Below are 25,811 nucleotides of genomic sequence, written 5' to 3'. Positions count from 1 at the left end.
ACATGTATTTGTATATAAATCTTCTAGCTTTCATATTTTTTATGTTGTACTTACCATTAAACCTGTTTAATGCAGGTTTTATTTTTATGTCATCCAGGAAAAGTAAAAACCATTAAAATTTTATCGCACGGCAAAGTAATTCCATCTTGTTAATGAGGGTGTAAGCTTAATCGGATGAGACGCTTTGCTGCGGTTACTTTGCGATTCCCTGTCGCCATGTTTCCGTGAAAATACGTACGTAAATACAGGCGAACGATGGCTGCTTTTTGACTGCGGCAGATTTTTATCATACAATGCCGGTTTTTGGATTCCATAGTAAAACAAGGTACTTTTATGTCAATTCTGTCTGTCCGTATGCCCATCTTTCTGTGTGACACAGCCACTTTAAAATGATATGATAGTCAGTCAGTCGTTGATATATCAGTCTGTCAGTTCCTCAAAGATACTTAATTTTAAATTCATATAAGATAAAAAACAAAATCTAAATATATAAAAAAAAAGTTGAAAAAACTATAACCCGACTACGGAAAAAATGAGACAACTTGAACCCGACTTGGTACAAGTGAAATAAACTAAAAAGAAAGAAACAAGATTGTGCTTAGTGGTATCATCGTCTTGATTGAGATTCAATACAAAGGCCGTGGTCGTGCGTTGTCGACAGCGTATTTCTTATCCTTGATTGAGGGCATTCCCAATGATTTTATTTGTCTACCAAATTAGAATATTTTCTTTTTGCTGTCGTCGGCTTTGCCTTAGTAGGGTAAAAAGGAAATGGTGACTGATTGACTGACTGGCTGACCTGTCCAAGCACAAACTATTGGAAGGATCGGGCTGAAAGGCATGCAGATAGGCTCCGATAAGAAAGGATTTTTGAAAATTCAACCCCTATAGGTTTGAAATTTGTGTAGCGCAAAGTTGCGGGTATAAGCTACTATTAAGAATAAGATTAAAAAATATTCGATAAATCTTTTAATTTTGTTCTTTATTTTTAGTGGGTTTGGAGACAAAATTTCTAAAAATTGAATATCATAATTTTTAGGCGTGCCCAAGTCGATATGAGTTTCAAAAATACCACGAACTCCATGGAGACGCCTTAACCAGGTTAAATGAAAATAATTGTATATCGTATGTAAACAACTGTACTTACTTAATTGCTATCAAAAACTGACCCCATTTTATTAAATTATTTTACACACGAGGTCCGTCAGCACAGATAATTTCTGCAACATGCGTGTGTATACTAATTAAATGCGGTGGTTTAATATTAAATGAAGCTACCTACTTTTCACATGAAAATGGTGATTGAGATAAACGAAGACTAAATAATACCTACTCACAATTTCAGTAATGAATATATCAATCGGAAGTTTATTTGTTATGAAAATAAATCAAATAATAGAGTTTTAATAATAGCATGTGGCATTTTTGTGAAACTGTACTATTCAGACTTATAATAAAAGCAAAAGTGTGTCTGTCTGCTGCTAGTGCCAGCCCTTTAATTGATTTGACAAAAAATTGACCTAATATTTAAGACCAATGTATATTATACCATATTCTAGCAAATAAACACTTCTTATTCTATTATTCTTGACACGAAGATAACTTGCAGTCCGGAGATGGATGTAGGCTATTTTTCGTCCTGGAATATTGGTGCACCCATGGGATTTTTAAAAAACCTAAATTCACACTGAAGAAATCGCTAGCATCATTTGGTACAGAGATAGGAGTACCTAACTTGATTCCCGAAGACGGCAATAGGCCTCTTTTAGTACCGGAAAATCAAAAAATTCCCAAGGAGTTTTTGAAAACCGAAACTTACGCGGACTAAGTCGCGAGCATCATCCAGTACCTACTTCCATATTATGTTTAAGCTTTAAATACATTCCTTATGACAGGCCTACGATTGCCCTCCATTAAGTATTTGTAGCGCTATTTTCTAAAAGCCCCAAAGTGCCCTGGAGACACGTTACAAAAATATCCTTTAGGTCCCACGTATGTAAATATAAATTAATAAAATACCAGACCAGGTCAGGTCACTTGTCCGTTTGACAGCAATTAAGGGGACGCTGTTTGCGTCCCGGTGTCGAGTGTCCGGGTGACGGGGCCTAACGAGATATTGGACGAGGTCGTCCGGGCAAACAAAAGGAAATCACTTACCTAGTACACAAACAGTGTTAAATTTCGTTACTGGGCAAAAAACATGAGGTGTGGATCAATTTTTGGGGTTCCCTAGTTAAAATAAGTGCCTAACCACATACAGTCTATATTATATAAGTCTATCTGTCTATCACAGCCATTTTAAAAATAACTTACGGTCGAAATTTAGTAGGTACAGTTATAGAAATCTAATCCCGGTTTATTTAAATTTTGAAAAAATCAGGATACTTCATTACCTACTAGCTATCTTCTCCTAGACATGAAAACCGCGAATTCAAAAAAAAAAAACCTATTATGTAAAGTGTTGTATGCCTGTAGCGCTAACTTGTCTACGAATAAAATAAAATAATAAAATAAATTGACAAGGTTGATCGAGAAAATAGTGTCTACAAAATCATTAGCTTCTTCATTAGATTTTTACAGTAAAAACGTTAATTTTAGTTTTATCAAAGAATATTTTAATTTAACCGCGTTTCATATTTGGATTACCCAACGGTTATTTTCTTCGTGAAATTCGGGAGCTTACGAAATTGGATTCATAAAACTCGTAACGTCGTTGACCCAAATGCACTGCTTAGTATGAGATTTACATTTCACTAACGTTGATAGTTCAGATAAGCCATAATAGCTTAGTGGATAATATAGTATATATAGTAGATATTTGGGAGGTCGGGGGTTCGATCCCGGGCACGCACCTCTAATCTTTCGGAGTTCTGTGTTTTAAGAATTAAGTGATTAAATATCACATGCTTTAACTGTGAAGAAAAACATCGTGAGAAAACTTGCATGACTGACCCGTTCTTAGGTAGGCCGGCGATGGTTTGATCATTGATGATGATGAACGTTGAGTGTCGAAACGTCAGTATAAAGTGGGCCTAAATATCCTTGATTTAAAGTCAAAAGTTCAGTACCATCGATTTTAATTACGCAACGTTTCTGCTTGGAGGATTAAGGGTTCCTGTACGATGCCATGTAGAAATCAAAGAGGTATGAGTTTAATAAAATTGCCATACCCCTTCCAGGGTAGCCCGCTTAGACTGCATCAAACATCACTTACCACCAAGTGAGATTGCAGTCAAGGGCTAACTTATATCTGAATTTAAAAAAATGTTGAATCTTGTACTAAGCCTATTGAACCCGGCACATATTGGCGGCAAAATTTTACTTTAGGGGAATCCATCACGGTAGGTGCTATGATTATGATTTAGGATAGCAATAAAATACGCTGGAGTACCTAATGGTTATATCGTTCTACGGAATTGCGCATAAAATTTTGTGAGCAGTACCTACCTAAGTAATTAGAGAGTAAATTCGCGGTGAATTGTTTTACATCCCCACAATTTCATAGCTTAATTAAATAATGGACTTAATGTTTCCTAAAAATAGCAGACTTTTACAGCAATTCTTTTTTTTGCAATAAGGAAAATACGTAATTTAGAACTAGGTATATGATTTAACGCAGACAGATTTTTCCTACAATTTTTTTTTGATTTTTTGTATAAGTAGGTAGTAATTTTTAAAATAAGATAGGTACCATATTTTTTAAGTATTATGAAAAATATAGCATTATTTTTTTTTCTTTCATTACGTTTAAGAAAAAATCTAGAAACGCGATTTTTTTTAAATGATACTATGAAATTGTTTTTGGCATTTTTTTACTAAACGTTACTTCTTGTACCCTGTTATGTAAGACTTGCTACATTCGGCGTTTCTTTAGAGTAGGTAGTATACAAAACTTTTCAGATCTTAAACTAATTTTAAAACTTTATCCACATACTCGAACCTCAATTTCAGCTATTCTGAAACTCTCTGAATTTACTTTTTAAAATGACTGTTTAACGTAAAAATTAGGGCCTAATACTAGTCATGGAATTAATGTAATGTAATAAGTCCAACGGATCCTTAATGTCTTTCTTGATGAGTTATAGTGCCATTCAATAATAACTTGAGGGGGCGCTTAAGCTCTTATACATAATGTTAGTAAAGGAACCCGTGACAAATTGCGCAAACTGGCTTATTATATATCTCCAGATTCTGAATAGAAACGAGAAACCTTGCTTTTCAAATACTTATTTTTATTGTATTACGTATGTAAGGTTATTTTTAAAAAGTTGATTTGAGTTGTCAAAAATAATATAAAATTATTAATTTAGCTGATGAAGGTAGTTTGGTAAAATCGATATTTGGCTCATTCGATGTCATACAATCTGTTACTAGGAGGCCAACAAGATTGAACTTGCATAAATACGGGTGTTTTGAAGGTTTTAGTTCAGTCTCCTTCTGAGATTCGGAGCGATATCGCATATTTTCGGTATTTGGATTGTGAACTGAATAATTAGATGTTGTGATAGCAATCACGCTCTAATTAAATTATTTATTTTGGCATTAGTTTGTTTAGATTAAAACTCTCGGATAACCTTACACATTAAACTTGTGTTTTTTTGTGTTGGTTTTGGAGAGGACATTCCAATAATTCGATAAAAATATTTAAATAATACCTGCTTTTCTGAGTGACGCCAATACGTATATTTGATGAATAAATTACAAGATGAGCTTACAGACGTCAAAAGTGTTCTGGAAATTTTCTTGCCCACGTTAGAGCGTATATTTTTCATTTAAGCATTGATTTAAGCGATTTATAGTTTAACATTAGCTTATTTGAATAAGATTTATTTGAATACAATGTTTAAGCACATAAATATACATAGCACATATATATACATATATATTTATATTTTTATATATTTTTGTATTTATTTAAGCAAAATAAAATTGAAACGATACTTTTCTACTAATAACGTATCTTTTCACAAACGTAGTATAGGTACTTTATCCAAGCACTAGGGGCCTGCCCTGACTTCTCTCGGGTTGGAAGACAAGTATTATATACCTTTGTAGTTTGTACATTTGAAATAATATACCTTTCAAATAATGAAAGATTTTTTTTCAAATAAGTGTAGTAATTTCGGAGATTACTTTTTACATACACACAAACTTGCAAAATTCGCATTCTTTATTTTTATATTAGACAGTATATTCACAGAGTAAGTATAAGTACATATTATTATACATTATAGATCATTTATAAGTAGGTATACATTACTAATAGTAGGTATATTTTGCTATTTCCTAATAGATAGGTAAGTATACAATGTATTTCGTTTATGATGTAGTAAGACGATGCATTGAGCTTGGCGCGAGCGACCAATCCATTGCCTCGACAAAATCGAAACAATCGAACAATATCTCGATTGTTATTCTTTCGATTGTTAAAACATCTCAAAATCGCGCATTGCTAGGCAGGGCACACAGGTGCTAGAACGGCGTATCGGCAAGCGCAACGTTGGCAGACCAGACACTATGAAAACAGATGATATCGAAATAGTCCCAGGTAGCCACTGGATTCAAGCAGCGCAAGACTGTAGTGCGTGAAAGTCCCTACAAGAGACCTAAGTCTAGCCGTGAACAGATGATTACCTAGAGAAGATAGTAGACAAACGAGTAATGCATGCAGTTTGCTTGTGTAAGATAGATAGTTGTACTTATATTAGAAATGAAGCGACTCGTACAAAAATAGCTATCGCGATCGATACTGGCACACCTCGTCGGACCATCGCCGTCGTAGTAAAAGACCGAAACAATATCATAATCGTAAAATGTCTAAGCACCTATTGTTTGCCTTTATTAAATAACATTAAACTGTTAGATATTAGATATGTTAGTACTGAAATATCTATATTTATAAAAGGAAAAGCTGACTGACTAACTTCTTCTCTATTTACGAACTGTTCAAACTATTGGATGGATCGGCCTGAAATTTGGCATGCAGATAGCTATTATTACGCAGACAACCGTTCAGTTTTTTTTTTGGAAATTCAATCCCTAAGACGGTAAAATAGGAACTTAGATTTTTTAAAATCCCGTGGGAACACTTTAATTTTCCAGGATAAAAGTTGCCTATGTCGAATAAAAAGTAGCCTATGTCACTCTCTAGATCTTTAACTATTAGGTACCTATGCAAAAATTACGTCGATCCATTGGTTCGTTGCGACATGATAGAAGAACAAAACCAACAAACAAACAAATACTCAGCAGTACAATATTTTATGCATATCCAACTTCGAAAGTAATGAAATGCGAATTGATGGCTTTATTTAAAAGCCTAAAATAAAATGGAAAAGCCCGTTTCTCAATTCAGCTGAACGGGAAAGCTTTCCAGTTGGACTACGTCGTGCTTGTGGACTTGTTTCGATCTATGGGATCATTGTGTGGTTGTTTTAAATTCAACCAACCTCGAAAATACATGAACTTTAATGTTTTTATACAGCGTGTTTCGGGATCGAATTGGCGACAATTTTTAGGTTAAACCCATTTTTTTAGTTTTTTAAATAATTACGATTCTTTTTATTTAAGTGTGTATTATATCATTGTTATGAGCACATCGCTTTCAAAACATTACCATAAAGTGAACCAAATCTATATATAGGTAAGATACATATAAAATAAAAATTACTTCCGGCCTATATCTACTGTTTTTGAGTTATCGCCAAAAAACTTGGAAATTTTTAAAAACTCGTAGCACCACGGATCATAGTTGGTTTTTAGTTTTGTCCTGCGCGCAGAAAACTTTTTAGAAACATCTATTTTTCTGAATAGTCTATGTTTTTTTTGGCAAAAACTCCTCTTTTGAAGTATCTGATACTACTACTACTACTTCTACTAATATTAACTGATAGTATTTCTTATTCCGCCATTTTCCCCTAAAAAAGAATATAAGACATGTTAATCACTACTAATATCCCAATTTCCCCTCAAACTAAGGGGGAGCTTGTGCTAGGAGTGGGTATGACAATAGTGCAACGGGTCGGGTTTAAACCAACCTTGACCATTGAACTATCGAGGCTTTAAAAATATGGGGACACAGCATAGAGTTTTCGTATTCACGTATAATAATATGTAACGACTGATGAACTTTGCAGGTCAATAAAATAAAACGAGAGTATCAGCAACCACATATTCACGAATAGGTAGTGGTTTCGTTAAAATTCCTAAAATGTTGACAGGCGGGGGCTGGCACAAATTGAAATAGCTTTTAGCAAGTTCAAACCGAATTTCTGTATTCACTTGCAGTCAATGCAATGATTTGGCTGTCGGTGGGGAAAAATAAATGCGAAGCTGAATTTGAAAAGCTGGATAAAAGGCATTGCAAAATTTTTCTAGTATAGCAATAGAAGTAGGGCTGTTGGCGATTCAATAAAACAGGATAACGTGTATATTTTTTTACCATGCTCGGAAGAGGAATTGATATTTCTACAGATCCCAAGTTTAGTGCCACGTCAGAAGTCTAAAAGATTTTTTGTGTCTCTTGTGTGTCTATGTCACTTTTTAACCCCGGACCCAAAAAGAAGGGTGTTATAAGTTTGACGTGTGTATCTGTGTATCTGTCTGTGGCATCTTAACGCCTAAACCAATGAACCGATTTTAATTTAGCTTTTTTTTGTTTGAAAGGTGGTTTGATCGAGAGTGTTCTTAGCTATTATTCAAGAAAATCGGTTAAGCCGTTTGAAAGTTACCATCTCTTCTAGTTCTACTGTAACCTTCACTTGTCGGGGGTGTTATAAATTTTTAATTTACACTTGTCCTTCATTTGCCACTTCACTTGTGTACATAGTGAAGAAATCTTGATGAAAATTTCTGAAAATAACTTATATATAGGTAGGCGTTACAAGAAAAACGTCGATATATTTAAATTAGATACGAGTGCGTAGGAGTATATCATAAACGATATGATCGTCAGTAATGGGTATAGGTATTAGGAAATTTGATCGAGGTCGTCTATTAATCTTCCCACGGGTCCGCGGGTATTCGAAGGCAAGTTGGTGGTTAATAAATAATCGCTAGCCGTCCTTTGAATGAAACTTCGTATAGAACTTGTAGAGATGATTCGGGCACCTTAAGACTATAATAATAATGTAATATTAGTTGTCGTAGCTATACGGAATACATTCACAAATGTTATCTGCAAGGGATGATGATCTCTAAATGGTTCCAAAGTAAACCTGCGAGATATTCCTCTTAGTAATAACATCTTGAAAGTAATTGATAGGTAGATATAGTTAGGTACTAATACAAGTATCTACCTACGTAAATTTAATAGAAGCAACCAATTGAGAACAAAAAGTTATTACAGAAGTTAGTTGCGATCTATTTCAAATAAAAAAGATTTTTAAAGTTCATTCAACGCAGGTTATCGCGAGTATCTTGAACCATTTTATTTAAATATCTAATACTTACTTCTTTTGTCGAAACGTTTTATTCAAAGAAAATGTATTTTATCGCCATTTGAAGAAAGAATAAAAGATCAAAGAAAGTGCGAGGGAATGAACTTTAGAAGACAAATATAAAACGATAGGTATTTAGAGAATTATAGTGCCTAAAATGTATGTAAAACTGCAATCCTGAAAGGAACAATGAAGTTTATGTAGATATATGAACGCGAAAAAACTAAAAAATCTTCAAATTTTCCAAAAAATAAACAAAGCAAAGATGCTTTGACCAGTGTTCATACATAAAACGCATAATACAAAAAGTTTTTTTTTAAATCTAGGTACCAAAAAGGTATGCTCAAACTCAGACGAGTTTCCCCACTTCATCATTGTCATCATTTCAGCCTGCAGACGTCCACTGGTGTGGTGGCACTATATAGTGTGTCATCTATGGGTGGCACTCTTTGCGGAAGACCTATTTCCCAAAGAGCGCAACTACGTCCTATCCTCAGCCTTCCACCAGCCACTTCATGCCCCCCTCTTTATATCGGTCCATCTTGTTGGGGAGCGCTCTACAATACGTCTCTTTACGGTCTCCTCTCTAGGAATTTCCGGCTTCCTCTCTAGGAATTTCCGGCTTCAGCTTAACCATTACTCCTACGTCCTACGGCAAGCATGGCCTGCTCACTGCTACTTCAATTTGCTGATGGTTTGAGCAGTCAGGTCTACTAAAAATTTCATTTTCAATCAATTTTTTTTACAAATATTACAAGTATTACCTAGTATGTTTTTTGCCCTTTCCCACTACCTGTAAAGATATTTTATTCACTCACTGATTAAAAAATAATCTAAAAAGGGGTAGGTAATTAGCTTATCATTCCAGAAGTTAACTCAGACGTTAAACTCTTAAGTGAATAATTCTATAGAAAAAATAATTACCTACAAAAGTTGTGAAGAGGTCGGATGTCGAGACAAAGTAGATTCGAAAAGTTGATTCAAAGTTGAAGCAGCAATTTTCACAAAAGTTGGATAAAACTGAACTGTTGAGAAGATGCTTGAATAATGTAAGCAATGGGGGCGAAGGAACTTCGTCGCAGACCTGATAAAAAAGCAAAATGTTTTTTTTTTAATAATATCAGACTAAAAAGCTATGTAGATAAGTTTTCTACAGTACCTATCTTGTTTTGAACGGTAGAGTACAAAAAATAAATGCAAAAATTGATTTATTTGTAGCGTTGCAGTTTCGTTATGTATATAATATATTAAGACGATCGCAGTTGGGTTTGAGTTTTAAACTTTATCTTGTACATTTCCATTTTACTTCCAGTGCTCTTATTTCTATTACAGGAAATAAAAGGGATACCATATGACGTGTAGGGAACAAAATTCTAAATATTCTTTATCACATCATGGAATTTGAGAGCTCTTTCAAAACGTATGTCAGCCGTTGCGAATGGAAATGCGGATTTCCATTGAAAATGTTTATTTAAACCAGCAGAATATAGAGCGCAGATCGATATCGAATTCGTTCCGTGTATAGAAAACGGGAATAAATATCTACATAACGAAAAATTTTAATAGCCGGAACATTTCCGAGCTTCGGCCACTCCATTCAGGCTTTTAAAAGCCATGCGGTATCATGCTCCCATTCACTTTACTCGTTCAAAAGCTTTTAATTTTGATGTTAAAACGTTTAGCGTATACTCGTATATGCATAAACTAACAACAACAAATACAACCTCCATATGAAATACGTTTAAATACGAGCACAGGTCAATGAGGTTGTTTATTAATTCAACCGCACAAGTTTACTCCGTTCAAACTTAATAGTCGCATAAAAAAACTAAATGGATACGAAATGATCAAGACAACAACTGAATAGATATAACTTTTGCGAAATAATTAATCACTACTACTTAACACTAACAAACGTTATTGTACAAACATTAGGAACGGAGAATCTTATCGTTCAAATACGGATTAGATCCAGTAAAAAATTCTGTAATCAATTCTCAATACCTATAAATTATGCTCCTCGAGAAAGTTTTCTCGGTACATAACTTAGCGAACTTGTGGAATTCCAGTTCGGAGAATAAATCTCCCGGTGGTGGCGTTTTGAGTCTAATTTAAGTTTTCATTTACGGATTTATGGAGGCGATTTGTGTTACAAAATAGGTATTTATTCAACGAGATCTTTCGAGAATCTCGCAACGGAGCGTCAAGTAGTATCTTAGCTTTTGTTTTGTTGAAATAATAGTTGAAACAAAGTAGCTGGCTATTAATTAATTTTATTATATTTAACAATGGTGCTAATTGATCAACATTATTATCACCACCCTTACGCTTAGAGATTATGTGGAAACCGTATTATCGGATGTTTTATAAAATTAAACAAAAAAAAACAATAAAATTAAACAAATTATTTTTTATTAATTAAGTATTATTTTGCCAAATACATAATAGGTATATTTTACAATTATAACATCTTTTAACTAAAGAAGTAGGTAGTCAAGTTCGTAGTGGGTAGACATAATATGTTTTTATTTCGTAAGACACTACGGCGTTGCGAATTTAACTTAGTAGGTATACCTCTAGCAGACGCCCCATTTTTGTGAACAATAGCAAATTCCTTTCTTTAATGTTCTCGTTACGGCCAGCAATGCTATTATTTCCGATGTAATCGCAGAGTATTACAGAAATTACCCAATTATTGCAGTGTTCCATTCAGTGATCTTATAAAAAATGTTGGTAATTATTGTTATCTTATGTTCATAGATTTTTATCTTGCAGATGATTACATTTTATTTCAGATGCTAATTTTGTAAATACCTAATTTGTTATCTGTTACTATCGGTATAGCGTCAAATACTTCTATATACATTGGTAATGGACCGCCATATTTTGAAGCAAACTCGTAGCTGTCGTTTTAAAGATGCGTAAACATTGCTCGGAGTGTTTATGAAATCAGTGCCGCTACGCGCAAACGAGTATCCCATTGAATTATTAGATTTTAAATAGTTTCGGAACTTTCCAAACACTTTTGAGCTTAGCACACACTGTCAAAAAGAGTTACGTGTGCCATGTAACTCTTTTTGACACAACCAAGTAGGTTTGGTGTCTTCTCTTTACATAATATTTCCTCAAAGGTGCAAGGAACTTGTATTCACATTTTAAAATACGAACATATGAGTTTTTTCGATCGAGAGTTTTGTAATATTATTTAAAACGTATGTTTGTTAAGTAAGTACATTAAAATTCCTAAAATAAAAATGAGAGGTTGGCATTAAAGATCAATGCATGCGGGAGTCTGAACAAATTAAAAAGCTTTCAGTCTGTTCAGTTCATCCCGTTATATATTATATTTACTTACCGCCAATGATTACTTTGTGGTCGTGTCGTTAGCAAAAAGCATAAATTTAACCTCACGTAACATACTATATTTTACAGTTAAATGCACGTTTATATTAAAACATTAAAGTAAAATGCACGTTTGTATTAAAACACTCGTATACTAGTTCCTCTATTAAAATTACATTTACTTTTCCATTAAAACAGACTAACTACTCTACAGTACAGTATAAGTATGCTGAAAATATGCTTTTAAATTTTTTTACAGTGTTTAACTCAATATTTGTCGTTATTTTTTACAATACAGATATTCTACTCTGCAAACTACCCTACAAAAATACACAGGTATTATATAGAGGTAGTTTGCAAGTTCATCCGGATACAAAAAAATGTTTCCAAGATACAAGAACTAACTAGGTGACACTAGTTCTTGTTGGTTCGACTTTTTCTGCATAAATTGCCAGTATAATGAGACTTCGACTAGTAACCTGTTACAAATTACAATGTATAACCAAGTACAATGATGATCCGAATAGAAGAACAATCACAGAGAATTTACAAATACAAGTTGGGACAATTCCGTGGGTAGGTACCTACATTATACCTACTAGACATATTTTGTCGTAAAGAGAATTTTTAATCTAGTCTCTGAAGAGATACGTCCTCCTCAAGATACACAGAGAGTCGCATAACGAGCGTTTTAGTCCTGCAATTAGTAGTATTGTTCTTTCCTCAGGAGTTATTCACAAGACAAGTTTAAATACCTCTTCCCCGAGGAACGGAGGAAGTATGTGACACCGCTTTGTTCGTTATGCTTTGTTTCTGATTTTATGCGAATAGTCTTTGTAGAGCCAAGCGTTCCTACTTGAAGTAATTTACACCTTACTAACTTTTGCCCGCAACGTCGCGCGTCGTCCAAGTAGTTTTTTTTTTAATTCCCATCGACAACTTTTGTTTTTTCGGAATGAAAAGTATCCTACATCCTATATTTAGTACTTACATAATATAGTAATATCATAATAACAAACCATCACAGTTCACTCTGATTTTTCTTTGCTACTATGCCCCTCAAAATCGGATTAGCAGTTGAGCCCTAAAAAAGTAATAGACAGATTGACAGGCACATTTCAGTTATGATAATAATATTATAGTACTAGCTTTTCTTCGTCAATTCATTTCCTAGGAGTTATTCCAAATCCTTTCTTAGTGGGAAACTACATTTTGAAAACCCCGTACGAACTGCTTGATTTTCCAGTTTCACCCTATGTCCATCTCCAGCATGCAAGCTATGTCTGTCAATGTACCAAATTTCGTCCAAATCAGTTAAACCAATCCGTGACAAGATAACAGACACATATTATACAGTCATACTCGCGTTTCTAATTTTGTTAATGGCAAGTGTAGATTTTACGAAATGTATTCACAAAGAACATAATTATTTAGCTTTAGTTTTAATTAGTCATCATTCTCATAAACAATGGGTTTTCTAAAAGTTTTCTTCACGAAAATTGTACTAAATTTTAACATCAAAAACAGACACAATATTTCTCTTCAAAGGCTAAATGAGGGGTTCGCATTAAAGAGGAAGTGTACAACCTTTGTACACTGGCACCTCGTACAAAAAGTATTCACTTTACGTCCGAAACATTTCAGCAACACTACACAAACACAAAAGGCTGTAAAATACTTGCTGCTTATTTTGGTGGGATGAAAAGTTTAGTATTAAGCTTCGGGCATTGTAAGGATTTTATTTTCTAGTAGGTAGACGCTACCGCCCAGACCAGACAGCTTCAAAACGAGCATTTTCTGTCTTTACTCTGAGGTGTTACGCCTCAGGTCACACAGACGTTAAGCCTTTGTTTTTATATACCTACGTACTATATTAAACGCGGATTTACTTGTACAGAAGTCTTACCAGATTTAAAATGTTTTCCTGTTATAGCTGTGTTAGCCTAGTGGTTAAAACGTCCGCCTCCTATTGGGCAGGTTGGGATTTCGATCCCGGGCACGCACCACTAACTTTTTGTTACTTATAAACCGCACCGAGTTATGTGCGGCTTAAGGAATTATATCATTTGCTTTAACGGTGAAAGAAAATATCGTGAGTAAATCTGCAGAGTGCCATAAATTTTGTTTCCACAGCGCCATAGTTTGCGACAGTTATGTCGACGTCACTCTACATTTGAGGCTAGGAAGGTAGCCTTAAATCACCTATTTTTCTTTGATTTCACGTCACCCAGAGCCTTGCAAATATTTGACACTAGCTGATGCCCGCGACTTCGTTCGCGTCGATGTAGGTTTTTTAAAATTCCCGTGGAAACTCTTTGATTTTCCGGGATAAAAAGTATCCTATGTGCTAATCCAGGGTATAATCTATCTCCAATCTAAATTTCAGCTCAATCCGTCCAGTAGTTTTTGTGTGAAGGAGTAACAAACATACACACAAACACACATACACACACACACACACACACACACACATACACACAAACTTTCGCCTTTTTAATGTTAGTGTGATAGTGTGATGTGATTTACTTAGCACCGGAAAGAGCAGCGTTGCCTGACACCCACAATGTAGATAGATGTCATCAAACGAGTCGCAGGGAGCCGCTGGATCCAGGCAGCGCAAGACCGCGGTACGTGGAAGTCCCTATAACACACACACACACACACACACACACACACACACATACAAACTTTCTCCTTTATAATATTAGTGTGATAAATTATATCGTCGATTCAGGATCAAAAAGAAACGAGAGTTTCCTCACTCTAGTTCACTTGTTAAGTCCCGAATATAGACACATCTAGCGAACAAAACTAAACGACTGTTGATAAGTTGATTCATCTGTGATTAATTGTTATGTGAAAGAGAAAAATCGTATACATAATACCTAATTTATTACTACAACATACCGTGTAGTCATTGGGCATATATCCCGATAACATTAATTAAACCTGCCAAGCCTATACCAGTACAATCTGATATCGTTATCTACCAATGTTGTCTCTTTTCATTATATTGAAAGCTTTCGGGTGATTAGTGGTATTCAGTAATTAATAAACCTATTATATTATGGATCTCACAATATAGGTACGTAGGCAATATACGTGTACAATAGGGAGGGATAAATGTAAGGATTGTCGAAACTAATTAAAACCATGTTTACTCGGCTCGTAATTATTTATTAATGATGTTGGTCAAACATAGGTAGAGATCGCGGGCGTTAATTTGAATTATAACTGAATATTATAAATTTACATCCCCCGGCGAGCTGAGTTCGTGTTTGTTTAGGCTTATCTCAGAAACTATTGTACAGATTTTCATACAATTTTCATAAACAGGAAGAAGAGTTATCTATGATTAGGCTATAAATATTATGAACATTCTGTGAGAGTAAGCTACCGGTATTCTGATAAATAATTAAGTCGGAAAAATTCAACCCATCTGAGAGCTTATCTGTGGCGTGCACTGACTAGCTATTTAAAGTTACATAAAGACAATGTATAGTGGAATAGTTCAAGTAGTAGCACACTTGCAAACTGTGGAACAAATACCTTTCGATGGTGTTCCCACTTGATTTCAAAATGGGGTTGTTCAAAGGGCGGATTAAAAATTCCTGAAACGCCGGCAACGCATTGGTAAATAAATCCTCGGGTGCTGCAAATGTATCCTCGAAAACTTGAATTTACGCCGTAAAGTTTGAGACTAGCGTTTTCAAACACTTTTCCAGCATATTGTTGACTTTTTGGCTAATATATTTAGGTAATTATATCTGCTGAGTTTTCTGCTTCCAGGAATATCTGTTAAGTTTTTCTGTTTCCACGAAACATAAAAGTTACCTACCGACAAATGCCAGGAAGATGAATACCGTGTTCGCGTTGATACGTGAGACGTGCAGACAACTTTAGATACGCGCTAAACTTTCCTCAGAACTTGTGCTAAGTGGTAAACTCGACTTTAGAACTTGTAGTTTTACGACTTACTTGGTGAAATGGATCTTTTCGGTTGCGGTTCTAATTACAAAAGGTATTTGTGGCGTAATCAGTTCTAAACAATAATGTCGATTAAATATAAAAATCCAGAGATATATTTGATTTGAGAAAGATTGGTCATCTCCGATATCTAAAAAGTATGAATAAGACGTATAGTGGAGTAAACGAAGCATTTTCGTCGGAAGTCCTCAGAAACAGCTCCGATTTTGATGATTTTTTTTTAAAATCCTTGTTTTTTATACATTATTTAAAATCAGAAACGTTTTGAAGCGGGGAAATAATTTTTAGTATTTTTTTATCCATATGTGCGATATTTATACACGAAGTCCAGAAAAACGCTACCTTCTCTTTGAGAAGTTGTAGAGGAGGTAAAATGCTACAAATGACCTCTAAACAATTCTGGGCAAAAACCGCCCGTTTTTGAGTTATTAATCGTTTTCAGAAAAATACGTAGTTGTTTCTTTTAAAATTCATTAAAAAAAAAGTAAGACATATTGCCGACTTTTTATTTAATTTCTAAGTACAGTACTAGACATCTCAATTAATAATTGTAAATTCTAAAATAAAAATAATCTTTGTAGGTTCCCCGATTAGGGATCCAAGACTGTACCAGTTTCATAATTTCTATTGGGTTACTTTGCCATAAATGCTATATTTTTTTAAAGTTACAGAAATTTTTGGCCTGCAAATTATTTGCAAAGCTTCTACACATTCTCAGCTATCTAATGATGTACAAAACTTTAAAATGACTTGAAAATTAGCTAAAAAAACGATAAAATAATAGCACAAGGAAGAAATTTCTTAACGCTTAAATTTTAAACAAATCGTTCCTATCGATCAATTGCACTATCCCGTGGCCGATTTTATGATCAGACTTGACCAAATCACGTATTCAAAGTAAACTGTTACCTCTTTCTAAGTAGAGACTACCTCTAAACAAAGAAACCTTGTGCTATTATTTTATCGTTTTTTTAGCTAATTTTCAACTTATTTTAAAGTTTTGTACATCATTAGATAGCTGAGAATATGTAAAAGCTTTGCAAATAATTTGCAGGCCAAAAATTTCTGTAACTTTAAAAAAAAAAATAGCATTTTTGGCAAAGTAACCCAACAGAAATTATGAAACTGGTACAGTCTTGGATCCCTAACCGGGGAACCTACAAAGATTATTTTTATTTTAGTATTCACAATTATTAATTGAGATGTCTAGTACTTAGAAATTAAATAAAAAATCAGCAATATGCCTTACTAAATTTTTTAATGAATTTTGAAAGAAACAAATACGTATTTTTCTGAAAACGATCAATAACTCGAAAACGGGCGGTTTTTGCCCAGAAGTGTTTAGAGGTCATTTGTTGCATTTGACCTTCTCTACAACTTCTCAAAGAGAAGGTAGCGTTTTTCTGGACTTCGTGTATAAATATCGCACATATGGATAAAAAAATACTAAAAATTATTTCCCCGCTTCAAAACGTTTCTGATTTTAAATAATGTATAAAAAACAAGAATTTAAAAAAAAAACATCAAAATCGGAGCTGTTTCTGAGGACTTCCTAAGATTGGCTATTTTACGGCTTTGTTTACTCCACTAGTATAAAAGAGTAACGATTTTCTATTTGAATATTAACAGGGCTTTTTCCGTCACTTGCTTCATACAATCGTAGTTCCAATTTCATTTGCATATTAAGCAACCAAAGTCCATGAAATTTTGCAGACATATTCTTGAAACTAATATCTGTGTCTAAATATATGTGATTTGTAAATAAATAAATGAAATACTTCTGGAATACCTACCCATTTCATTTGCGTTCAGAAATTAATAAAATTACTAGGTAACCCAGAGATTAAAAGGCTTGAACTTTTTCAGCTCTCACATATCCATTCCGCTTTTAAAACCTATTCGGTATGATGCGTCCATTCACTTTACTCGAATAAAAAGCTTTTAATTTTAATATTAAAACGTTTAGTAAGTGCTCTGTACCGCAATGCAGATACAGGATATGAAAATTACTCCATTTTATTTTTTAATCAAGTAACCGTAGGCTCATTGCCATTGATCAATAGGGAACGCATACGGGGTGCTATTGATAAACGCATGCCGGCCCGCATGTGGGATACCATTTTCAATGGCCGAGAGCACATTCGAAGAGCGAGAAATTTCTAAAAGGCATTCTAAACGGAATGCTTTTTAGAAATCCCACCGAAATTGACCGAACCGATCTGCAATTTCATTGGTTGTAAAGTATATCCATACTAATATGATAAATGCGATAGTGTGTCTGTCTGTCTGTCTGCTACGTTTTCACGGCCCAACCGTTGAACCGATTTTAATGAAATTTAGTACAGACTTGGGATACATCCCGGGGAAGGACATAGGCTACTTTTTATTCCGGAAAATAGCGTTCCTAAGGGATTTAAAAAAATCGAAATCCACGCGGGCATCCTCTAGTACATAATATAGTAGGCCGCGATCGCGTCGCTTGAAGGGTATTTCATACATGTGTAGTATCTTCTATGTTATCGACATTATTATTTTCCACCTTCCATCACAGATCGTTACTCTCCGTTTCTGATAACGCTTTCGCCAAGTGCAAGCCTTTTCGCAAACGAGCAGACGGGTCACCCACCGGTTAATTAATAAAGCAAACAAAAATTCTTATGGGGTTTTTTAGATAAAAAAATAGAAACATTTCAAAGTTCGTTAAATTGGTAGTAAATTCAATAAAGATGCCTTCAAAAAATTGAAAAGTGCTTGCAAAAAGTCTACAATTTAATAAAGAAGAGTTGCATATTATTGGAAATACCTTACGAGTAGGTAAGTAATTAGCTGTAATCCCTACAAATTAAAATTCTTCAGAAACTTACAGTCTACCCTGTAGGGATGGGATGCGAAGAATTTTTATTATTTTTCAATAATACCTAGAATTTCTAGAAGTTCTAATATAACCTTGTTCTGACATGAATGCATACCATTCCATTAGTTTACTGCAAATTGAACCGCGTATCGTACACGCGTGGTAAGAGCGTCACTATCGTCATCCAACTGAGTATAACCGGGTACTAGTAGATAACTCTTCTATCTCTATCTATCTATACAAATTAAAATCTTTTCTTGACTAACTGATTTATCAACGCCGCCTAAACTTTAAAGCAGAAGCACAACCTAGCCTTGAAAATTTATGACGTTGGCACTCACTAAGGGGCTGTTGAAAGTTTCACCCCTAAGGGGGTTAAATAGGGGATGCACGTTTGTATGAAAATCCGTCAATTTTAAAGTTACGAGTAATATCCATCGATATTTTGATCTATAAAAATTGGTATTTTGGAGTTTCTGTTGAAAACTATTAAGAAATATGTGTTTTAGGGTTTCCACTCAAAATTTTGAAAATTACTCGCAAAATAATTGATTTGCAAAAATTATTTCGAGCAAAGTAGGGGCGGGTCAGTAAATAACTTATCAAGCCAAGTTGCGAATGGCGGAATAAATGAATGATGGCATTACAGTCTAATTTAAGTTTTCATTTTCGTGATGGAAGCTTTTACGGCACAAAGGATTTGTTCGATAAGATCATTGAAGAAGTTCGAGACGAGGCGTCAAGGACGATGGGCCCAACGTTGTTTTGTTTCCAAATAATACTTGAACGTACGTAAATTAATTTCTCCTATTGTTTGTTCGTAATTAGATGTTTATCAAAATGAAATTTCTATTATACTATCTGATGCTCACGGATTCATCTGCAGTTCAGGTTTCTAAAAATTTAGTGGGAACTCTCCGGTTTTTCGAGATAAAATCATTCCAGGTCCTTAACCATGCCCATGCAAATAAACGCGTCCATCCGTTGCTGTTGCGGTTTAATTTAAAGACAAAACAACTAACAAACAAACACACTTTCGCACTTATGACATGGATAGTGATTCCCTCAAGTTGATCACACATTCCACTACAATGTAACGTAAGTATTTATGAGAATGACAATAATAGCAGGACTCTTGCTTACAAAAGTCTCAAAGCCCCCGTACCGCAACGGGAGGGCTAAAGATATTATTTTTATCAGCAGGACCACGTACATATTCAGCGCGGTCGGGCTCTGCAAATCGTTAGTTGTAGTTGACGTTTTATGTTCGTTACTGAAATATTGCTGCGTTCAGCGCGGACTTTGCGGTGCGTGCGTTTCGGCCGAAGATAATTAATCTAATAATCAGTCTAATGTCTATCCTAAAAAGTCTAGTGGTTGATTGAAAGTTCAGAAAATCTACTTAAACTAAACTACACAATGTTTTTAATTACACACATACCTACCAAACTTAGTTTTATAAAAGAAAATTAAACGCTGCATTCTGCTCCTTTGTTCTTGTTATCCTTTGTTAGGTATAGAACAGACTCTTAAAAATATTTCAATTAGATGATGCCTGCAACTTGGTCCGCGTGGACTCAGGTTTTTAAAAATCCCGTGTTTTTGATTCTCCGAGATAAAAAGTAGCCTATGTCTTTTCTCGGGATGCTCTGTATTTATCAAAATCAGTTAAACGGATGGGCCGTGAAAAGCTAGCAGACAGACAGACAGACACACTTACCACAAGTGTGGAAATATATATACGGATCTGTGTTAAAGTATATAGCCAAACAAAACATTAAAACTTCGTTTAAACAAGTAAGTATCTGAAAAAAGAGAGAAAGGTGGAAAAGTTTAAGTACTTATCTGTATCTTATCTACAGGCACATTCATTTGTAATGGACGATATTGGCTATATCAGCAGGGTATATCAACGGTAATAAAGGTCGCTTAGTCGTCACAATTCCATTGTCCTTACATTATATTCATGAATACTTGTACCTACTAAAAATTAACAACGTGTATCAGCATATATTATTTTCAAAGTCCCTAGCATAATATCTAAATTATACGTATTCTTATATCGATAATATATTATTTGCTTATTAGGTAGTATATAAATTATACTACCTATGGCTTCGGTCGTTACACTGCATACAATTTTACCCCTAAATAACTAAAACCGTAAACTCAAAACATGGCTGCATTTTCAGTCTTACGAGATAAAGAACGTCGATATTTTTCGTGGAGATAAAATAAAATCTTTCCGTGGACTATAAATTTTCTTGATAAACGGTTTAGGGTCGGCTGCCTTTTTACCGCTTCGACCCTGTAATACCTATATTTCACATCTACAGAGAACTATAGTTGATTTTCATGGTTTAGCTCGCATAGAAAATATACGAGTAATTTTGTAAAAAATCTTTTGACCGAATTCTGGATAGGCACAGTATACATTTTCCTCCTTCATTACAAACCAATGAGAAACGACCGAAATAGAAATAGCAAGACTTTTTATTGAAATTACAAGTGATTTTAAGTCGTCAACTGGTTTGAAATGCTTTTCCTATCGAGAGGAACCAGCCAAAGCCCCGGCGGGCGGCGGTTGCTTAATAATATTCGGTTATATTATAACTTATAAGCTTTTTACAAGCACTCTTATATGACCTATTTATATTACCAAGGCTAAAATTGACTGTAGAAAATAAGTAAACGTTTATTTGTTCATTTAAGAAATTTCATGGATAATGTATCTACCTAGCATATTATTTTAATCAATCAAAATTATATTTAACTCGCTCTTAGATATTAAATTCGTCTTTTATAATTTAATTATATAATTTACCAATACGGTCTCAAGTTTGTTTAATAATATCAATTTACAAAGTTATTGAGAAGGGATGCTTTACAAGAAACGAAATAACCTTGAAAAGGAAAACGAAATCAAGGATTAGCGGCAATATCAGCAACATTTTGAATACAAATTACATTTCTTTTGGGTCTGTCCTCTTTTGCAATTACAATATAAATTGATCAATTTTGAATCGGATTTCAGCAATAACGGTTCAGTATCATGTCGTCATCGATCACTCAATGGCTAATAGGTAGAAGCAGAGGGTTATCATATTACTAGAAGGCAATGTACTTACTCATTCAATGATGTATGTACAAGTTCACCAGTCATAAAAGTAAATAACTAAATAGTCTTTTATTACAGGCATAACCACACATAATTCTGTGTTAGTACATAACAATTACCTTCTATGTTACAACTTATTTAAACAGTAATTACTAATCCTATTCACAACGCTCGAGAGAGTCTCCAAGCATAGCTACGTGTGCGCCATCCCAGTACTTCTAAATTAGGTCCAAGCTAGGTATATCATTAAGAAGGTAAGAAGGTACAGGGTAAGTAGGTATGCCTGGAACTTGGTTCTAAAACATTCGCAGCAGAGTAACTGCAGAATAAAATATCTGATTTTTTTTTTAATTTTGTAACTACAGAAATACTAGGTAGATGTTTTACTTTTCTTTGTTATCATGTTTTCATTATTATATATGGTAGATAAGTAAAACGAAACATAACGAAACCATGTTTATTATACTTCTAGAAAAGGTAACTTATTTTCATAGAAATTGACATAGCAATATATAATAATTAGGTATATTTTAAATGAAGTTGGAACTGTTAACCGTATTGTTCTGTGATTTTATAGACTTGAAAGGAAGAGACTCGGAAGATGGAGACGGTTTTAATTAAAGATCCAAATTGGTTCATCCCTATACTGATATAGGCATCTATCTACATAGAAATACATAGAGCAATAAACATACGACCTCCCTACATACTGGTATATTGGGAAAAGTAGGCCAATCAGCTAAAATCGAAGTCATCTATGTTTCCGATGTTTCCATACTTGTATTTTCTATTTTACGCTTTCAATTTTCAAAAATCTAAATAAAGAAGACACCAACGTTCTATATTTCTAACTAGCTTTCACCTGCGACTTCATCCGCGTGATATAATTTATAGCCTATAAGCACTCGGGGATAATGTACTTAGATATCCTCAGTAAAAGAATTTTCAGAATTGGATTATTACTTGCCCTATACACAAACTGACAAACTAAGATCATCATGATATTAGTATAAATTTAAATTTTTATAATCTTAACAAATATATTGACAATTATTTTGACAAGGCATGTCTTAATAACCTATTATTTTTTATGTACCTACTTATTATTAGTTTTGTTTTTTTTTTACGTACATACAACTTACATACTAGAATTTGAAGGAGGAGTAAATTAATTTTACACTCAACAAATACAAATAAGACATGTAAATGAGTCTTTATTAAAACAATAGTCTGTGGAGTCTCTTTTGCTATTTCTCTTTTTATGTATTTATCCAAGCAAAATATCACAGGTAAGGTTGGTACCCAATTACGTGTCGGTATGTCTACGTTATGTTACGCGGTCATTGAGCATGAAACAACATCGAATACGGACCTGATACTAGGTTTTGTACTGTTTTTTTTAACCGCCGACCCAAAAAGAGGGGTGTTATAAGTTTGACGTGTGTATCTGTCTGTGGCATCATAGCTCCTAAACTAATGAACCTATTTTAATTTAGTTTTTTTTTTGTTTGAAAGGTGGCTTCGAGAGTGTTCTTAGCTATAATCCAAGACAATCGGTTCAGTCGTTTGAAAGTTATCAGCTCTTTTCTAGTTACTGTAACCTTCACTTGTCGGTGTTTTATAAATTTTTAATTTACACATGTGAAATGAAACAAAAGGTCATTTTTCTTTTTTTTTAAGATAAGAAAACTTTTTGCCTGTATTTAAATTAATGGTCTGAATATTACCTAACATAATACGAGTAGGTATATTTTTTTTCCGATGGTCCTGCCTGAACTATTTTGCTTGACTTTAAACAAGTTCGACAGTTTATATGTGCTCGCCTCTCTTTCTACTGAAATACCTAATGTTAAATGTCCATAACACTGAACAATCTTTGGAAACAAGCTTGTGTCTGTTCCAAAGGACATTAGCGACAAAATTAGCAATCTGTGAACAGGCTCGTTGTCCAATTGTAATTACAAAGGGCTCGCACAACTCATTTGCGGTTGGGTTAATGGCTTTCGCTTAGGTTTGATTAAACGTAAGTTCTATATGTTAGAATGGAAAGCATTTGGGATACGTCGGACAACTCTTTTGCTTTCGTTGGTCCAAAAATATCTCGGGCAAAAGTTAATATTTTGAGACCAAGTTCATCTTACTTTTTTAATAATATAAAAATAATATTTTTTTAAAGTTTAGATATTTGCTACTTTTTCAGGCCACAATGACTCAACCGATTTGTATCCTGAAAAAGTAGCAAATATCTAAACTTTAAAATAATATTTTTTTAAAGTTTAGATATTTGCTACTTTTTCAGGCCACAATGACTCAACCGATTTGACTGAAAACAGAGGTAGTTTAACCCTGAATTAACACACAATGTACTTACTATCCCGGAAAATCAAAGCATACAATTTTTAAAACCTATTATTGTCTCGAACGAAATCGCGAGCATGATTCTAGTTGGATTATAAACCTGAAAATGGCTGCAGAGAACTGTCAAAGCAAAGTCGTATCCGAAAGCAACTTCGAAAAGCGTTTTTTTTTATTTTTCAGTAGCGCTTGGCTGCAATCAGACCTGCTAGCAGGTGATGATATATTATGCTGTTTTTCGCTCAGTATAGACTTGGAGCAGATACTCTACGCACTCATTTTTTAAAGAAGGATATTCTGTATGGCTAATATTCCTCTTTCTCCTCCAACTAAGCGTAAAGCTTGTACATAGAGTAGGTAGGACCACTCGACAATAGTGCAACGGGTGGGTTTTGAACCACCGACCTTTCGGCTTTAGTCCGCTATTGAGGCTCCTAGCTCCTACTCTCTACTTAATTAATTTCAATCCATATCCATACTATACATCCATACTAATGTTATAAATGCGAAAGTGTGTCTGTCTGTCTACTAGCTTTTCACGCCCCAATAGTTGAATGATTAGGTACGTCCGATTTTAATGAAAGGTGCAGAGTTAGCTTAAATCCCGGGGAAGGATATAGTCTACTTTTATTCCGGAAAATCAAAGAGTTCCCAAGATTTTAAAAAACCTAAATCCACGCGGACGAAATCTTTTTGTTTATTCAGATACAAGTCAGCCCTTGACGATTTCACCTGGTGACAAGTGATAATGAGGTTTAAGATGGACGTGGCCTAACCTGGAAGGAGTGTGGCAGTTTCGCCGTGGTAGCAAGCATCATCTAGTATTTCATAAGCCGCTGTAATATTAGATGGCTAAAAAATATCGTTTCCACCATTTAGGACCTCGACATTTACTTAACTTTAAACGAAACACCAAAAAAATGCATTTCGTGGTCTTCACGTACGGGCCGGAACGTATTTTGTTTATGAACATAATTTTGGGTTGTTCAGCTCGTATATTTATATTATTTTATCGTTGGTACATTTGTCTGCGGTGGCCGGTATCGGGGTCGGGGCGACATCAACAGTAATGGAGGTCTCGCTGGGTCGACTCGATTACTCCTAACAAGGGTGCCTTGTGGGTATAATAATATCATAAAAAGGCGTGACTGTGAATTATTTCGTACATTGTATTATTTAGCTTATAGCCTTGAGTTGACAGGCTTTGTGCTTGTCTTTTTTAGCCTGGAATTTTTTCACACCCTAGGGCATTTTTACTCACACAACCGCATGATATGACAAAAATATGGTAACGACCTCGAGCGCCATATTGTTTAAGTACTAGTTTATCCCCGCAACTTCGTCCGCATGGACTATTCAAACCCCTAAAGGGTGGAATTTTCAAAAATCTTTTCTTAGCGTAGGTATATCTGCATCATACATGCCAAACAGCCCGATCCGTCCAATAGTTTGAGCACAGTTTGAGTGTGCGTTGATAGATGACTCAGTCAGTCAATTTTAGTCAGACACCTTTTCCTTTTTATATATTTAGAATAAACAGTTTTTTTTTTGGAATACAGTCAACTAATACATTGATGTTAAAAGCGTCACCTAGAGTGTTCTGTGGTTTAATGTACTAATAACTCACCTCACCATTTCAGGTGGCGCAAAACCGTGGTGTGTGGAAGTCCCTTCACGAGACCTGTATTCAGCTGTTGATAATAAGGATGATGATGAT

At 34.5% G+C, this 25,811-nt stretch overlaps 1 protein-coding gene across 1 annotated transcript in view; it reads right to left on the bottom strand.

Moving 5' to 3' along the window:
- LOC123880960 overlaps nucleotides 1–25,811 on the bottom strand; it is a 75,691-nt gene that overhangs the window by 33,187 nt on the left and 16,693 nt on the right. The gene's annotated exons all lie outside the window — the stretch shown is intronic.

The sequence above is a fragment of the Maniola jurtina genome, chromosome 1 (assembly GCF_905333055.1).
Source record: "Maniola jurtina chromosome 1, ilManJurt1.1, whole genome shotgun sequence".
Lineage (NCBI taxonomy): Eukaryota > Metazoa > Arthropoda > Insecta > Lepidoptera > Nymphalidae > Maniola > Maniola jurtina.
Note: the sequence above shows the minus strand (reverse complement) of the source record. Positions and strands in the feature narration are given on the sequence as shown.